The 18,802-nt window shown below is 39.8% G+C and overlaps 1 protein-coding gene across 7 annotated transcripts in view; it reads right to left on the bottom strand.

Annotated features, from left to right (window-relative positions):
* FRMPD4 (FERM and PDZ domain containing 4) overlaps window positions 1-18,802 on the bottom strand; it is a 310,340-nt gene that overhangs the window by 97,392 nt on the left and 194,146 nt on the right. The window lies entirely within an intron of this gene.

Raw genomic sequence — 18,802 nt, 5'->3', positions numbered from 1 at the left:
CCAGAAAATCTTGCTGCCCAAAAGCACTTTTTTTTTGCTTTTTTGCTATTTTGGATTTTTTCCCAATCTACCTCTGCTATGCCAGTATAAGATACTATCTCTGCTAACAAGCACTGCTTCACTTCTATTTCTAGACCCATCACAGTTGCAAAAACACTACCAGCACAAATTTATTCACTGCTTCTCAGGGAGGGCTTTTCTGACTCATTGTTTTTAATGTGCCGGATACTGAATAATATACTGGATATAAGCTTATCCTCCCTTATCTTAGATCAGATTAAGCCATAAATATTGGAACCTATCAGCTGGAAAGTATTGCTTTGCTGCTCTGTTCAGTAAGTCAGCTACAGATTCTTGATAAATTATACATGGAAAGAAGATGGAGCTTTCGATACACCCCTCTGAAAGCTTTTAGGTGGATGAAGATTCTACACCTCTTTGCTCTGCACCCCACAGTACTACCCATGATTTGCTTATTTTCACATATCAAAAGTGAAAAATGCCACAACCTTGCTCAAAATAATCACAAGCAAACAGCCATATTTTGGATCTCCTCTTTAATACTACTGATAGGTAACCAGAAGGCATTTTCTGCCTCAGTGACAAGGGTTAACTGCCACAGAAAAGTCCTGCTGATCTGCTCATGTTCATCAGAAGCGTGGTATAACTAACTCATCACAAGACTAAATGCAGGGCCAGCACATGCCTGCATATCTTAGTGGAATTTCTAAGAGGCTTTTAGCAACTTCAAAGCAATAATTCATTATAACAATAAGGTGCCAAGCAGGATACGGTGGCACATAAATAAAGCTCGAGAACAAGCCTATTCACTCTCTCTTTCCTATTCAGAAGATAAATCTCTCCTTTAAGTATACCTTCCCCTGTGAGCACTGTTAATCTTACCTGCCGAAGCTTTCCATTGACAGGCATCACCTCTGTGGCTGACCACAGCAGCTGTGGGCTGCCATGCAATTTTTAATGAATGCAAAGCCTCAAGCAGCTTTGTAATAACACTACACATCATACATTTTGGAGAATTCAATGACAACATAGTGCACCTTTACAAGTTTACACAGTATGTGTTTAAAGTACCCTTTATCAAGCCTTGAAAGCAAATAATTTCTTTAAGATAGGTTCTCTAGGAAACAGAAACTCTCCTTTGGCAAAAAATAGCATCAGCCAGCTGGATTACTGACAAAAATGGATATTCATATATAGTGAAAACTGAAAATGGAGATACACTAAGACAGAAGTGTTCTCCATGCACTCCCTCATTTTTCATTCCTCAGGTATTTCTCAACAGATAACCAGTCTTCTGGAAACAGACTAAAAGATTTCCAGTATCCCCCACAACCCTGTTATGTATTTCCAAATAATATGCAAGCAATATTGGCCTAGAACATTTCTGTCACTATAGCAATACTAATACATTAATTATGCCAGAGGCTGTTTCCTGGCACCAAGAACAAGCGGCACAGAACAGCCTGTGCCAACATCATTATTGCACTGTAGTTCTCACTGTAGTTCTCTTAACCTCCATGACACAAGGTACCATGCCCAAAAGCCTTGTGGGGACAGACAACAGCATATGCCAAATCCCAACCTATAACCAGAATTTATTTGGGAAGTGTTAAGTGGCACATGCACAAGCATGTTGAGGAACATTCTACTAATTTAGCTGTATGGCCCTGTCAAGTTCTCATTCCTGGAAATGCCAAGTGACACTGCTTAATTTACAGAGGCTACCAACTCAGTAGTGACTGGACTTTATGTCACTGATCACAACCATCTGGATTCAGCCATTTTTCCATCCACTTCACTTGTCTAACCCTTACTTCATTTTCTTGTCTATGAAGATGTTATGGGAGACTGTCAAAAGGCTCACTAAGTTGATGTCAACAACATCCACTGCTCTCCCTTCACCCATCAAGCCAGTCTCACATAGTTTTAGAATGCTGACCTGTTGCATAGCACGATTTCCTTCTGTAAGCCCATGCAACTGATTCTGCATCACTGTCTTGTCTTTTGTGCGTACAAAAGTAATTTCCATGATTAGTTTCTCCACCACCTTCCAAGGGATCAAAGTAAGGCTGACTAGCCTGAAGTTTCCCAGATCCTCCTGCTTGTCCTGCTGGAAGACAGGAGTCATACTTGTTTTTTTCCCACATCCATAAAAGCATCTCCTCTTGATAGCTTGTTGATCACCTGTGGCATAAAACCTTTGCACACCAGCAAGTATCAGGGTGGTTCACATCCCCCACGAGGACCAGTGTGTGTGAATGTGAGGCTACTTAACAGTTGTCTCATCTGCTCCTTCCTGATCAGGTGGCCTGTAGTAGACTCACTATAGGATCACCCATGTTGGTTTACCTGCCAGTCCTAACCTACAAGCTCTAAGCTGGCTCCCTGCCCTCCAATCCCTACAGCAGAGCTCCCTGCTTCCTAGCTGCTGCTCTACATAAAGGATGACCCCTCCTCCTTGTCTTCCCAGCCTGCCCTTCCCAAAGAGTTTATATTCCTCCACTGCAGCAATCCAGGTGTGTGAGCTATCCCAACATATCTCCATCACCCCAATGAGGTTATAGTCCTGTACTGCACACAGGATACACACATACATTCCTCCTGTTTGTTTCCCCTGCTGTTGGAATTAGTGTGGGCGTGTTTCAAAGAGGTACCCAAATGTGCTGATTCCCCAGAAAGGCCATAAGAACTTTCCACAAAAGGGTTGCCCTGCAGGCACTATTTTTTACACTCCTATGCACTTCAGGTGATTTACTTAAACTTCGTGTTGCTGATTGCCTTGGCCCTTCTGTAACCATCACCCTGGGCCCCTGATATGCCTGCCATGCCTGCCACATCCTTCAACTGTTGAGGAATCTCCCCTATCTTTTCTCCTTTAAAGTTTTCTTACCAAGCTGACCAGTCAAGTTTTCTTTGACTCTTTCCATAAGCATCTGCTTCTAGATACTGTCCAGTATCAGATGCAAGAATATAGGCTGGACAGACTCACGATCTGAGCCAGCGATGTTGTCTTATGGTCTCACTTCAATGCACAGGTAAGCATAATAAAGAAATAATTCTTTTTCTAGACAAAACCTGAAGCTTATATTGCATAAATCTCTCTCATACCAAATGAAAAAATGACTAATTTATAACACTGATTCATCACTTTTTCCTATACGGCTTTATTATGTATATGCTAAACACAGGAGCAAGCAGATAAAGAATGCTCTCTGCTGTTCTATTAAATGCCTTTGGGCAATCTATAATGGAAATATAGAGATTTCATGCTTCTGCTCACAGGTGTTGGGTAATAAAAGCACTGAGGTTAAATAAAAAAACCTACTTGTTATTTCTAAATACAGCCTTGCTACAAACACAAAGCATTAGTATAGTATAACATTTTCATCTCTAACCTTAGACACACATTTCAAAAATAGCTTGTATTACTCTGAATATGCCAAATAACACAGCCTGAAGTACTTTTATAAAATAAACTGCTCATTTTATGCCAAGCAATGATTTGTAATAAGTTAGCTGTATAGTTAACTCCCTCAAAGAAAGGCCAGGCTTTCTCTGTGTGTGTGTATATATATATATATACACACACATAAATATGTGTATGTACGACTATGAGTCAAACATGGGATATAAGACTTCATTTCCCAAACACTATATGCCTAAAGGAAAGACATGATGCTGACAACAAAAAGTAATGGTGTGTGTAAGCCATTAGCTATATACTTGGACCCAGAATAGAAAAAAATAATATCTATTATCACTATTATTTGTGTTTACCTCGATTAAGATATGCTCAACCACAGGTCAAGATTTTTCAAATGCCTAGGGCGGTGTGCTTCTTTTCTCAGGATAAACACTAAACACTTCACACTTTCACAAGCTCTGAACCACCTTGTTCAAGGCTTAACAGGACATGCAAAATTTGTGGTTAATTTAAAAAAAAAAACACACTGAATGTGAAAGATGATGACATAATAAAGTGTTTGGGGTAAAACTCATGCAACATTAATCTTGAAAAATGTTTTGGGGTATAAGTGAACTAAATAATTGAGCTAGGAGCAATTTTACATGAGAAATTAAAACCAAGATCTTTTCATGAAACTCAGTAGAAGGTTTATTAAAATAAACTATAGTGTGTTGCAAGGTAGTTAATTTTTATAATTTCATTTTAATTGTTTCACACTCCTCTCTTTAGTCTAAAAGGTGGGGGTTTGTTACACTTCACTGAATGGAGAAATTATCATTTAATCTCCAAAAAGAGCTTTCAAATAAATATGAAGACCAAGTGCTTATTCTGTAGCACAGAAGTTTTCTCTAGAGGTCAGAACAGATCTTATTCCATTTTCACATTTGCCACATGTGCACGACACTGTTTTTTCTTGATTTATCAGTATCCATAAAGAGTGACACAGCTGCTCTCTACTTCCTCATATTCCCCATGGGAGAGTACAAAATAGAGCATAACCAAGATGCAATCCCTCAGTTCCTCCATAAAACCAAAGTCCTGGAAAGCAACGAGCCAGTCCTGCTTTAGCTGCTGTAGATTTTGGTACAGATATTGATCTTGCTAAAGTGTTGCCCTGTGGATCAACAGGAGAGGAGCTAAAAACACAAGATCAGAGGAGAAAAGTATCTAGGACCCAGACTGGATGCACTCCTGCCCAGGAGTAGCAGTCTCGGGATTGGAAAAAAACAGATTTTTCTGAGCTTCTCAGGGTCTGAGCACCAAGCAACCTCCCACAGTAGTAGAGGAAGACTGACTGTTACCTGCTTAGCATAAGGCTGCATTGTAAAGTCCACCCTTAAGTCTCACCAAAACATTACCCACAGGCAAGCTTGAAGCAAGGCCAAATGACTCATCTGATGAGTGTCATGCTTGGTCCCACCTCTGCTTTAGCAAGCATTTCATTCCTGCTTACGCAACAGGAAGCTGTACCATCCTGACCTGGAATGCCAAGTGCTGGGTGACCTTGCACAGGGAACAGGAATCATGGGCTTACCTCATCAGGCAGAAAACAAAACTGGCCAACATGAAGGCATGAATCACCTTGAAAAGCAAACACAGTTTCCAATATTCAGGCAGTTTTGTGAATTTAGCTCTGAATGGGCTATTTTGTCTAGAAGAAAGTGAATTTTGGAGTATTTATTCCTGGCAGGAAACAACCAGGAAAAGAAGAAACAGTAACACACATTGTATTTTATTTAATCCAAAATAGCAACCAAGCTGAAAAACCAATTATTCACACAACATAGCTGCAAGTTCTCATAGAATCATAGGATTATTTAGGTTGGAGAAGACCTTCCTGTACATGATCTTCCTGAAGATGATCTTCCTGTACATGATCTTCCTGAAGATCATCCTGTACAACTGTTAACCTAACACTGCCAATACCACCACTAAACCACATCCCTAAGCATCATGTCTACATGTCTTCTAAATACCTCCATGGATGGTGACTCAACCACCTCCCTAGGTAGGCTGTTCCAATGCTTGACAACTCTTTCAGTGATGAAATGTTTCCTAATATCCAATCTAAACTGCCCCTGGCACAACTTGAGGCCTTTTCCTCTTGTCCTGTCACTTGTTACTTTGCAGAGACCAACATCCAGCTTGCTTCATCCTCCTTTCAGGAAGTTGTAGAGAGCAATAAGGTCCCCCTTCAGCCTCCTTTTCTCCAGGCTAAATGACCCCATTTCCCTCAGCCATTCCTCACCACACTTGTGCTCTAGAGCCTTCACCAGCTTCATTGCCCTTCTCTGAACCTGCTCCAGCATATCAGTATCTCTCTTACAGTGAGTGGCCCAGGAATGAACACAGGATTCGAGGTGTGGCCTCATTAGTGTGAGTACAGGGGGATGATCCCTTCCCTAGTCCTGCTGGCCACACTACTTCTGATACAGGCCAAGAGTAAAAGATGAAGGCTCTTAACTGTAACAAAATATATGAGATTCTACCATACAGAAAAGACTAGTACATTGCTAGAGAGTATTTCCACCAGAAGGAAGGTCAGGCAAAAAATCTGAGTCCATCATGAAGAACAACTATCTATAAAAGTAAGCACTTGGGTACTGAGCTGGGAGAAGCTTGAAACTGGGCTCCAGCCAGTGAGCCTGGGTGCCAGGGGGAGTCCACCTGCTGCATTGCAGGGCACAGCACAGCACAAATTTAATCTGCCCAGCTGCACATCAGCCTAAAGTTGGTGCTGCCGTAGCAAGATTTGTACTGGTACCTGAACTAGCTCATTTAAGCTGACTGGGATACACTGACCACAGGATTCACAGCAACTATAGCTGTAATGGCAGTGCAGGAAGATCCCTGTTTTTTGACTAGGTCTTTTTTCTTCCTGAGTCACAACTGTGACCTTGATCCAGCAAAATGACCCCATAACACACATATCTAAGAGAAATGCATCAAGATCCCCATAATGAATTCAGCAGGCCTAATTAAGCAAAGTAGGTGCTCAATTATTTGTAGTTTGGCTTCTACTATGGGGCTGACAGAACACCCATTCACATCCATAAACATTTAGATGTGGTTGATTGAAGAACAAAACCAGAAAGGGTTCAGGCAGCCAGTTTACCATTCACAAAAACCCAAACCACACTTTGACTATTACCTCTGATTAAAAAGTAAAAATCAAAATGCTTCCACAATAGCTATGGACAAACATCACAGCATCAAGCCCTTTTCTACACTTACTAAAACTAGGCAAGGATATTTTCAAGCTCAAGTGGCTAATGAAACAATGAAAGCACACAGAGGAAAAGAGTAAGTTAAAAAAAATCAGCTGTTCTAGGAGTCATGAAACGCTGCAATAATGCAACTCATGGGAGAGGCAATAAAGTAAAACAAGTGTTTTTGTGTCATCTCTGTTGGTGTAAACCAGCAGGACTTTACTGACATTAATGAACCTAAGCTGACTTATAGCAGAGAATCTGGCTCTTTATTTGCTATGATGACGACTAATGTCTAAATTCCACAACAAATTTTATGCAATTAAAGTTCTGTAATAACATACAACACAAATGTAGTCTCTGCAGCAGAGCTGTACTCGTATATTTATCCTGTGTCCTCATAGTGCCAGTGGCATTGGTATAGATAATTAAAATATTAATAACTTCTCTGTGAAAGGTAGCAACACAGCATGGAATGAATACTTTGGAGCTAGCTACCAGCACCCACCTTTCAGGACAACAAAACACTTTAATTTTATAGGACAAATTTTGATTCAGTTACCAAGATTTGCAAAATTTAACTCAGGATGCTCCTGAACTCTCCTAATGTTTTAATAATGTAGACTATATATCTGTTTATAGCGCATGGTATGTGTTTTGGATATTTGACAATGTAAAATATTAACGCCTATGCTGCAGACCTAATGCTCTTATCCATCTGACACGCATAAATACAGAAAACATACAAGCAAAGAATGTGTAATAAAACCAGACAGCATCCAGACCAAGATTTAAGGAAAGAAATTCTGCAGAACCATAGCAAGGATTACAGGTCATAACCGAGCCATGAGTCAAAGCCACCATGCTACAAAAAAATTACAGATGTCATTTGTTACTTACTCTGTCCTCCACCTTTCCACATCCCGAGTCTTTGTCAGATCAATTCTTTTCCACCTAATCCTCCTGCTCTCTTGTTTTCTAGTGACTGTTTTGTACTCAGGTAACCCAAGTGTTGCCATTTACACTAGTTCCTCCTCAAATTGTTTTGTCCCTACTCTTTCCTAGCTTCCTTGGCAGTTCTCTGTTCTGATGCCTAGCAGTCATTATTGGTGCACTTTTTTGTAGCCATGCAATTTTTTGGGCGCACTGCATGAATGCTCTTTTGGAGATTTTAGTTTCTGCATTCTACTCAGCATGAAAATTTCTAAAATTTTCAGAAGGCTCTTAACATAGGGGAACTTTGCTGCAACATCAGAAATTACCTCCCTGGCTGAAAGGTGATGTGTGGGTCATCTTAAAACATCTGTCTCAAAGACTGGGAACCAAGCTTTGTAACGAACTTTGGCAAAACAGCCTCTATTTACCCAAGAAAGAGATGACGTTTTTCAAAATACCAATTAAGTCTCAGAAAAGCAAGGGGAACAAAAAATTTCAGCTCAAAGATAGCATGGTAAAATTACAAATAGCTAAAAAGGGTCTGTAGATGCGAGGTATTCAACAGCCCTTGTAAAGGGAATGAGACAAAGCAGAGCCTGGTAGTTTCATTGCACTTTTTCTGAGATACTGTAACATGCATAAAGCAGTATATTTTTTCAGAAATCTGCATTTTCTAATCTGGCTTTGAAAGCCATCTTCATTTGCTGGCTTATATATAATAAACATAATAAAAATATAATATTTTTATTATAAATAAAATTATAAAAATATAAATAAAATTATAAAAATATTTTTATTATAAATAAAAATATTAGAATTCTTGAAGTACTGTTAGAAAGAATTCAAATACAATAGTTATAATGCAAAATCAGAATTCAAACCTCACTGAAAAAAGGAGAACAAAACCTTTGTTCTAACTTATGAGACATTGTGACACCTTTTATTCCCAGAATTTGGAATTGACACCTCCTGGGGCTACATGATAAACACATTAACTTCAGTTTTCATAATGGATCATTTTTAGTTTCTTTTTTTTAATGGGCAAAGAGATTGTGGTTCAGCTAATTGACCATGAAAAACCACTGGGCATGTCAAGAGAAACAGCTGACTTTCTGACACAGCAGATTGAGAAGTGTCAGAAGTTACAGAGAGTATGGTAAGGGCTAGCTGGGTTTCATGGGCAGGTGCGGGGAGCCATGAGAAAGATAACCATGTTGGAGAGCCCTGCTAGCCTTGGGGAACTAAACTCACAAGTCCAACTGTGCCAAGGGAATTGTATAAGTCTTACATATAAGGCTAACGCAGTATAGGTGATGGTGGCACCAACACCAATTTACCTGCAAATGTCATGGACATGAAATCACTGGGGAAAAGTAATCAGGGCTGCAACACTGGAGAAATTGGTGCCAAGAGTCTGATGTGGGGAAAACCATAGATGCAGATCAGGTACTAAAGGGAACCATTCAGAAAGCCAAACATATGCTGCTCTGCATCAAAAGAAGTGGGAACAGCAGCTTGAGGGAGGTGATCCTGCCCCTGTACTCTGCTGTCATGAGACCCTACCTGGAGTACTGTGTGCAGTTCTGGTGTCCTCAACATAAAAAGGACATGGAACTGTTGGAACAAGTCCAGAGAAAGGCCACAAGGATGATCAGGGGGCTGGAGCACCTCCCGTATGAAGACAGGCTGAGAAAGTTGGAGCTGTTCAGCCTGGAGAAGAGAAGGCTGCGTGGAGACCTCATAGCAGCCTTCCAGTATCTGAAGGGGGCCTATAGGGATGCCAGGGATGGACTCTTCATTACAGACTGTAATGATAGGACAAGGGGTAAAGGGTTTAAACTTAAACAGGGGAGAATTAGGTCAGGTATTAGGAATGAATTCTTTACTGTGAGGGTGGTGAGACACTGGAACAGGTTGCCCAAAGAAGCTATGGCTGCTTCATCCCTGGAAGCATTCAAGGCCAGGTTTGATGGTTGTCGTGGTTTAAACCCAGTCAGGTAACTCGTTCGCTCACTTCCAGTGAGTGGTGCCGAGCTGACAACAATCGAAGTCCGTGTCCGTCTCCCCCCCCCCCCCCCGCACCGGGGCTCTCCCCTTCCCCGCTCCCAGAGGAACGGGGAGGAGGATCGAGAGAGTGCAACTCCTACGGGTTGAGACAAGAACAGTCCAGCAACAAATCACCACCGCTACTATCAGCTAAAACAATGATAAGGGAAAATAACAAGGGAACAGAATACGATACCACCGGCCAAGAAAGCGAGTTCCACCCAGAAGCCCCTGTCCTTCCGGGTAACTCCCAGTTACCCCCCACCCTGGGCATGACGTGCTGTGGTATGGAATACCTCCCCGGCTAGCCCGGGTCAGGCGCCCCGTCTCTGCTTCCTCACAGCCTCCCCTCCTCCCTGGCAGAGCATGAGCCTCACAGAGTCCTTGGTCAGGGTAAACATCACTTAGCAACAACCGACAACATCGGCTTCACCAACACTGTTCTCAAACTAGAAGTCAAAACACAGCACTGCACCAGTTAACACAAAGGAAAAAACATGACTGCTACTGCTGAACCCAGGACAATGGGACTTTGTGTAACCTGGTCTAGTGGAAGGTGTTCCTGCCATGGCAACAGGGGCTGGAACTGGATGATCTTAAGGTCCTTCCCAACCCTAACCATTGTATGATTTCCACACGTATCTGGGAAGGTTGTGTGTGCATGCATATGCATGACCCTACAGTAAGCACCCTGATCTGCTGATGCATAAGAACATGATCAGGTTATTTGTACTGGTCTTGTTTATGTGTGTGCTGTTTGTGCTGATGTGGTACCACTAAAGGCACTGGTTGCCGGTATGCGTGACTGTCTCTTGTGGTTGTCTGTGTCTGTACAGAGCATGTGTGTGTGCATGCATGCACATGCATGGGGATTGCATGCTCAGCTTCACTGGGAGCTGGACCTCTGGATCAGGAGTTGCAGCGGCCTGGGACCAGCATGGGAGGCATCTCAGTTGAACTACATGGCTGCTGACTTATCCTATCTTAAAGCATCTTCTGCATTTGACTAGCATTATTTCAGTTGTGCTACTTTAATTGAAACAATAACATATAAAGTGTGTGGGATAGGAATGAAAATGTCTAAGAACTCATAAAGAGTATTAGTATTCCATACATTAGGATAAGTCATTAAAGAAGACATTGGCCCAGTTGGTCTGGTGCAGCATGTAGAATATACACCAGAACATGCCGACCATACATAGCTTTTCTTGCTCCAATACCATCACTTGATTGACACTACTTTACATCTACACTTCCTTGAAATAAGTTCTTAGAGCAGCTCTTCCTTGGTAGTTGTGGTAGGTACTGTAGGGCCTCTGCTGCAACATCACAAGTTGCTGGTGAGCCTGGTCATGGAAACCATTGTCTATAACCGCCAAGAAAAGTATGCTATTGATATAGAACACTGAAAATAAAATTCAGTCTTTAAAACAAACAAACCAACCCACCAAACTGCAAGCCCAACAACCTGTGTGAAAGCAACATTGTAGCATTAGATGAAAGATCTTTATTATTATACAAGATGCCTGAACTATGGAGGCTTTGGCATCTTGTGCTGTATGAATGCCAAATGAATTCAAATTGTTGTGTTCTGAGTCTCTGAAGAGCTGTCAAACTGGCACATTTCCAAAGCACTATTATTGGCAGTAAGTCTACTCACTCAAAAATGTCACAGCCCTTACATCATTTAATATATTTACTATAGTTAACGCTGAAGTTCACTCAAGCAACTGCATTCCCTAAATGGTGCTTCAAAAAAAAAAAAATGGTATCAGATAGTAGCAATTACTTTTTGATATAGGTGGGCAGAAAAGGACAGCCAATATATCCAGATGAAATTAATAACTCATCCTGGTTATTATCACACAACAGTACAAAACTCAAAACTGCCAGAAAGAAATACTCCTTTAACTTGTCCTTATATTTGCAGCCCACTTCAGTGTTTTTCATTTTAATAAGATTGACGATAATGTCTATTTTCTAGAAAAAGAAAAACATTTTGTTGATATCATGTATAAGCACTTAAGGAAAAAAATATTTCCTCTCCTATCTTTCAGTGAAAGCATTTTTTTTAAATAGAGTTATAATCCATCATTCTGTGACAGCATTTAGAAAAGAATGTTTATAAAGTTATCTAAAAGCCTGGTCAAATCATATCATCTCCCTGAACATCATCTCATTTAAGTACTTTTATTATCCATATGCTTTCTAAAACCACTGATCTTTATTCATTTTTTATGTGGTAATCTAAATTGCCTTGAGTAATCTGTCTAAAAGTGATAATTAAATGTGTTTCATTAATATCTACAAAGGTTCCAAGGGTGTAGAGTGGATTAAAGTCTGGTTTGCAATCGTGTTGCTCAGATTTCATGATCTACATGCTAAAGAAACAAGTAAAGTGCCACTTGACTCAGAGGAAAATAAGAATAGAAAGGATCCAGTTTGCAATCATCTCCAAACCCTTGCTATTTTACACTGTATCATATAAACTGTATCATATAAATTCCTTTAAATATTTATCAATGACCAGTGTAAACCCATTTTGGATTATTCAACCCAGCTCTATTACTGAAAGCTTGGAAACAAGCTCCATTACTTTAAGGGTCTTCTCCCTTGCAATCTAATCATATACTCCCTTTAGTTGTTTTGTTGTTACTTTAATCTTTAAGGGTCTTCTCCCTTGCAACCTAATCGTATACTCCCTTTAGTTGTTTGCCACAAAATATATTTTGATTTAAATACTGCTCATTTCTTTCTAATGTTTATTCCCTCTTGATCTTAGTTTTGCTGGATTAGAAAAATTTACATCTTCTAGTCTCCCCTCTTATGGTGATTTTTTTCCCTCCCATAATCAGCCTAACAGTATTTTCTACATTTGTTACAGTTTGAATTCACCCCTGCCCCGAAACATGTTTAGCCACAATTAATAATACTTCCCTATCTCCACAATGGCATTTGCCAGTGACATGCTCAAATAGCTACACATGGATGTCTCTCAGACATTCAGCTAATAAATCAAGATTCCTCTCCTCAGTGATTCTGAACACATACTTCTAGATCACTGGGAAGATTTTGTGAGTAATCTCCAATCGCATCTTTGAATTTTACTGTGTTGATATATGCTCTTTACACAGAGGTTCCCATTCTTCTTTTATATGGATAAAGAGCCACTTGTAAGGTGTGCTAACAATTTTCTTGTAAGAACTAACTCGGGCTGAATTTATGCAAATCTCACTTCAGCACTCTAGCTTCTGATTTTCAAAAAGCTTCCTACATTGGTCAGTCCTTTCACGTTTGTTGCTTTTTTGCAATGTCTTTACTGGCGCAGTTATTCAGCTAATTTTTGTCCGGTTTTAAGGTGCATGCAACATCACTGTAAGATTTGAGACTTTATAAACTAGAATATAAACCCAGATGAATAAACATACCTTCTTTAAAAATGTAACACACTTTTTACAATTCTTTTCTTATTATCAGCAAGAACCATTGTACAAATGAAGGAGATATATATCCATGTATATATGTACATAAATGTGTGCACATGCAACTCACACAACTCTATACTATCATGCTGAATCACGAAGCTGGTACTTTCATAAGGAATGAAATACACCTGGCTTTCTCTGCCTCCCTCTCCCCTCCCTCTGAGTTTCTCTGCTAAGAATCTCCCTTAGCTTCATATACCTCCACACTTAGCTCTCCAGTAAAAATGATTGTCAGATTTATTGGAAGTGGTATCATGCAGCCATTAGACCACCTGCACCCGCTGTCTTGAACAGATATACCAACGTCATTTTAAAGCAGCAAAATCAGGTGCCAGTAGCAGCCAGGGAGATCAGTTTGAGTTGTTAAACTTGCTTGAGAAGCCCAATAAATTTTCAGATAGTCCATGCTGAGCTTTATGATAGCCTGAGAATGGCAGGCAGTCCAAGTTACTTAGAAGCTTTGTAGGCAATATTACACCGGTTGGCCAGTGCAAGCATATATTAGGTTTCTCTTCCACACAGCAGAAGCATCCGTGCTGCATTCTATGTAAATCTAGCTGAAGACTACAGAAAATCCCTTTCTGACATCAATATTTACAGGAAAACATTATTATGACTTTCAAAGATAGCATAACACTAATCCTGGCAACATGTGGATTGGTTAGCTTTTTGATTTTTCACTGAACTGAAAAAAAAGCACATGCCATTCTTCTGTTTAGTCAAAGATTTGGGGACGAGAGGGTGCAGTAAATCCCTCCTTGAAAAATTCTCTTAATCTTACTACACTTCCTCATTTCAACTAAAAATGAGAATAAAGTCAATGGCCTTCTAGCCTCTGCTAATTGAAATATAATCACCAAGCACATGAGGACCCCAATTTTATGTGGCAGACTTCATGTGCTCCTGCAGCATAAACCCAAAGAAACAACGAAAAAAAAAACAGCCACCAAACCCAGGATTTTTTCAGCAAACTTGTCTAGAGGTTCATCTGGTCAATTCTTTAAAGTTGAGCATAGAATCAAATAACAGTAACAGTAAGGTAAGCGCTGCCTGGCTAACTTGTTTTAAGCTGCCAGTTCCTGAGTGTGTGGACTTGTGATATCCTTTGTTTCTAAGGATGTCAGGAAAACACCAGCTGATTCTGAGTATAGCTTGCAGGAGAAGCAGCTTATGGAAAAGAAACAAGCCAACCCAACTAAGCAGCTCTACAGAAAGCCTTGTCCTGTCACTCTACCTAATGGTGCCGAGGCTTTTGGTGCAGGGCTCAATTGCCTATGCAAGTCACAGAGCCATGGCTGAAAAAGCAGTTGTGCAGCAATTACACATTATGTTCAGGTGATAAGGTTCCTCCTTCAGGAACTGTATGCCTGAAGGCTCATGCCACAAAAACAGCTGGTCCTATGATCCGCCCATTAGCTTGCACTTGCTTTAATTAATTATAGTTGGGAAACTGGTTTTAGCAGAGTTTGAGGATACTGAAGCTTGGGTTCCTCTGACCAGGCATTGTCCAGTGCGTTTGGAAACTTCTGGCTACTCATTATGTGACGCTCTGGGGAGCCAAGTACTTTTCAAGACCTAGCCACAATTCTGGCTCATATCTAAAGGTACAGAAACCCTTATTTTTTATTTTTAACTAAAAAGATTCCCAACTGGAAAGTTGTGACTTGTCAGTGCAACACTGATGTTGAGCTAATCTTTTTATGGTTTCCTTTTCTAAAGTAGACCATTAGCTCATATTCCCTAGTACGCTGTAAAAATGGTGAACTGCATTTTAATGGGATGCTAGCAAAGGAATCATCCAACAAAATCTCTAAATGTCATTACTATGAGCTGCCAGAATCAGCCCCTTGTGGCCCAGAACAAAATGTATTTTATCAGTGTGACTTTTGGCCAAGCCTCTGCTGTCCAGCTCAAGGCACTAACTGGATTAAACAAAAACAATAAAACCAGCAGAAAACAAAAACGCTGTACAAAAGGGATTATAAATGCCGTACAAAAGGGGAAAGAAACACGATGTACCTCTTTAGACTACAGGTAAAATGCGGTTCCCACCTTATCAAGCCCAAGGACACCACTGTCTAATACAGCCTAAGAAAATGCCTCTTGCCTCTCACAAGCTGTTTTGTAAGAAACTTCTCCCATATATCCCTGACTTATGTTTCATCAATATTTCACTGCTTCTTCCTTCTACATTTGCTAGATGCGTACGCCAGGAGATAACTTCAACTTATCTTCTTAAATTCTGTATTTTTATATGATGAAAGAGTGCCACCATAAACAGATACTTTCTACACTCATTCCTACAAAATGTGCTCAGTACTCATCTCCTTCTTTAGGAACTTGCCAAATGAAATGATTTTTGGCTATAACTGCAGTATTTATCATGAATCTTTAACAAAGACTTTTCATTTTAAGATGTGAAAAAATGAATTGCAGCTCAATGTGCAAGGAAGACATTTTAACTTAAAGCTGACAAAACTGGATGTCAGAGAGCTAGTAAAATTGAAGCAACATATTTTTGTAAGAACAGACCTAAGAAACCTGTCTGTTTACACAGAGAGACCTAAGCTTATGCTTGAAATGAAGAAGGACTCAAAAGCATCAAAGACTGTATAGACTCCCATAATCAAAACCAGACACCAAAATGGACTCAGACAGATTTGGCAAGCTCTGATTCCCACAGAAAAGGTGCCGTTATGGACCCATATAACACTACATTTCTTAAAACATTTTCCAAGTAACAGATCTGCTCTACAAGTGTGGAAAGTCCATCCTGCCACAAAGAATGAGAACAGCATGATCCCAAGACCAACCAGTAAGCACTGGTGGGAAGAATGCACCTTGATATCAATATCTTATGAGCTTGAAATATTGACCAAATATTCGGAAAGAAAGGTGCTACAGAGACTATCTGCCTAATACAGGATGAACAGCTGCAAATTGCACATTGATGGCAGCTCATGTCCACTTCTTGCATGTTGACAGAAAAGAGTGACACAAGACATCCTCATAAATTTGATCCCATGGAGAAAAACAGCAGAGCCCAAAGCCATCATTGGGCATTTCTTGGACAGAAGAGCCCATTACTACAGCATCCCCCGATACACCAAAGGTAGGGAATAAAGCTCCCAATTTAGACCAGGTGTTTCACCTGTCTGCAACAGTAAGAGACCATACCACTACTGCAACAAAATCAAAAGCCACTCTGAAAAAGAAAAACAAGCCAACCCTAAAAAGCTGAAAACTCCACACACCAGCAGATTTTCATCTCAATATTTTTCATAAATATACAATAAAAAGCTAGGAATAGAGCCAGAGATAAGTAGAAATACACTAAGATTGATTAAAGCATCATCCTATGTCTTAAGTAAATATGAATTCATCTCTCAATACTGTAACTTTATATGTATATTACACACTAAGAAATGTTATTTTATAGCAAAGCTGCAAATAACCATCTTGCCTAAGTGAACCTAAGTTAACTTAAATTTTAAAAGCAAAATTGCATTATTGTTTTGTTCAATCTCTTAAACTATGGGAAAGTTTTTCTGTGCTATTTATAATCTAAATAATATGCCTCTCCAGGTTTTAATTACAAAACTCTAAATAAATCCCATGAGCATACACTTATTATTATCTGTCTGCTGAGTTCCTATTTGTAATTCCAGCTAATTACTTCCCCTGTCAGGAAAATATTCTCTAAAGTCACAGGATGCCATACAGGTACCTCAATCTCTTTCATTTTACATCTCCCAATGTTTGATACAGAAAATGTAAATTCATTTGGCTACTGCTGTAAAAGTAAGAAACTTGAAATAATCTCTGCATTGTCGGCACGTCTTTACCTTGTGTGCTTAATCCCCGTTACCATGGTGATATTTAATTGCACAGCCACAGAGTTTGATTGGTTTATTTTAAATTGAAGTTTTTCTGCGGAACAGCACAGGATCCTAGTGAACACTAGACAAATGGCTTTCAAAATATTGCAGTGAGTCATATTGTTGTCAGTGACTAGATTAATTTGAGTTCAGTTAAACTATTTCTTCTCTTTAAGCTTATACATATATGACAACATATATAATGCGAGGATTTTTAGCATTATGCTTGGGAGCTGGGCATTTTGAGTACAATTAAGAAGCACTTTATTGTAAGAAGGGCAATTAAAACCTAAATGAAAATTAAAATTCAGTCGGCTTTTGTTGGTAGTATCATCTTGTCTTTCTAAAACAAATTACCTTGGTGTTCCAAAAAAACAAACCAGACAAGAACCTTTTACAATAGGTTTACACTTGATTTTCTTTATAGAAAACCATGAATATATGACAGAAATAAAGCCAAAAGGACAAATACAGCTTCTTCAGTGCTGGCTTTTGTGTACCTCAGCATGCAGTTCCTTAGTATATAAATGACTGCTGGAAAGGCATTATCAATATGGCATTTTCTGGCACAGCATTAACATATTAGATAACTTGTTTTAAATTCTGTACATAAACTATGGTGACCTGGTGTGCTTCAACTGTGTTATTTAAACAGCATCCATACACTGTGCTAATTCTCATCCCTTTTTGTTGCTCTACAGCCGAGCTCCAGCACATATTTTCTTAATGCCACAACTGAAGCTCTGGAGGAAGTTTTCACCTGGCCTTTGCTGTGAAAGGTCCCAGTTCCACCACCAAGTATCAGATACCTTCGTCTTACACTTTTTTTCAAGCTTGTGGCCATTAGGGCCCCAGAATACAGCCTACAGGATTACTCTACCTTTTGGGTGTTTCAGGGGCTCTTTTTCCCTCTTTAATTTTAAGGAGCATCAACTAGCCTGGTTCTGTTTTATAAGCAGAGCCCCTCTGCACCATTTGGGATACCAGCATGTGAACAAAGAAAAGAGTCGGAGCTTCTTACAAACTACTACCACACTCCCAACCATCTGCATGGCTTTGCAGCACCTGACAGTTTTAATCCCAATTCTGTAGGGAACACACTGTTTTACAAGAGAGATGTTTGAAAAAGTAGGCTCTGACTGGGGCTATCGTTCTCACGCAAACCGTTTATAAGAATTCATTTGTTCTACACTCCCAGGAGAAGCACCTTGCTGCACTGAAGCAATGTTTCTACAGATGCATTTACATGCTGTAATGCAAAGAAGAGATACTGGTATGCCATATGAAACATATACCCAGAAGCGTGTAAGAGTAATAATGATTTCATTTTCTCAGCTCTGTACATTGTGACCCTGGGTTAGGATACCTTGATTATTTTATTTTATTTTATTTTTATGGGGTGTGCTTCAGAAGTTTTATTTTGCTTCCTAACCCACATGCAAACCTACAAGAATAACAGCTTTCAGGATGCAATACTTCTCTGAATTTTATGGAGTCCCCATTCACTTTGTGTTTGGAGAAAACACTGAGGACTAAATCAAAACACTGACCTTACTGTAGGAGAGGTCCTACATGGCCCAAACAGTACATAATTCCTTGTACTCCACCTAAGTACAATTAACTCCAGGCAACCCAAGCCTAATGACTGAGCAAAAGCTTCTCTTCTGAGTAGTCTTGCCCACATTCATACCTTCTTGTATAACTTCCCTCACCTTTCCAGTGTGAGGAATCAATCTTCCTGTTTTGGCAAGTGACGGTTGC

Source organism: Pezoporus flaviventris, unplaced genomic scaffold (assembly GCF_033815535.1).
Source record: "Pezoporus flaviventris isolate CSIRO_AGI_PZ_B2104156 unplaced genomic scaffold, CSIRO_AGI_Pfla_v1 ptg000030l, whole genome shotgun sequence".
Taxonomy (NCBI): domain Eukaryota; kingdom Metazoa; phylum Chordata; class Aves; order Psittaciformes; family Psittacidae; genus Pezoporus; species Pezoporus flaviventris.
Note: the sequence above shows the minus strand (reverse complement) of the source record. Positions and strands in the feature narration are given on the sequence as shown.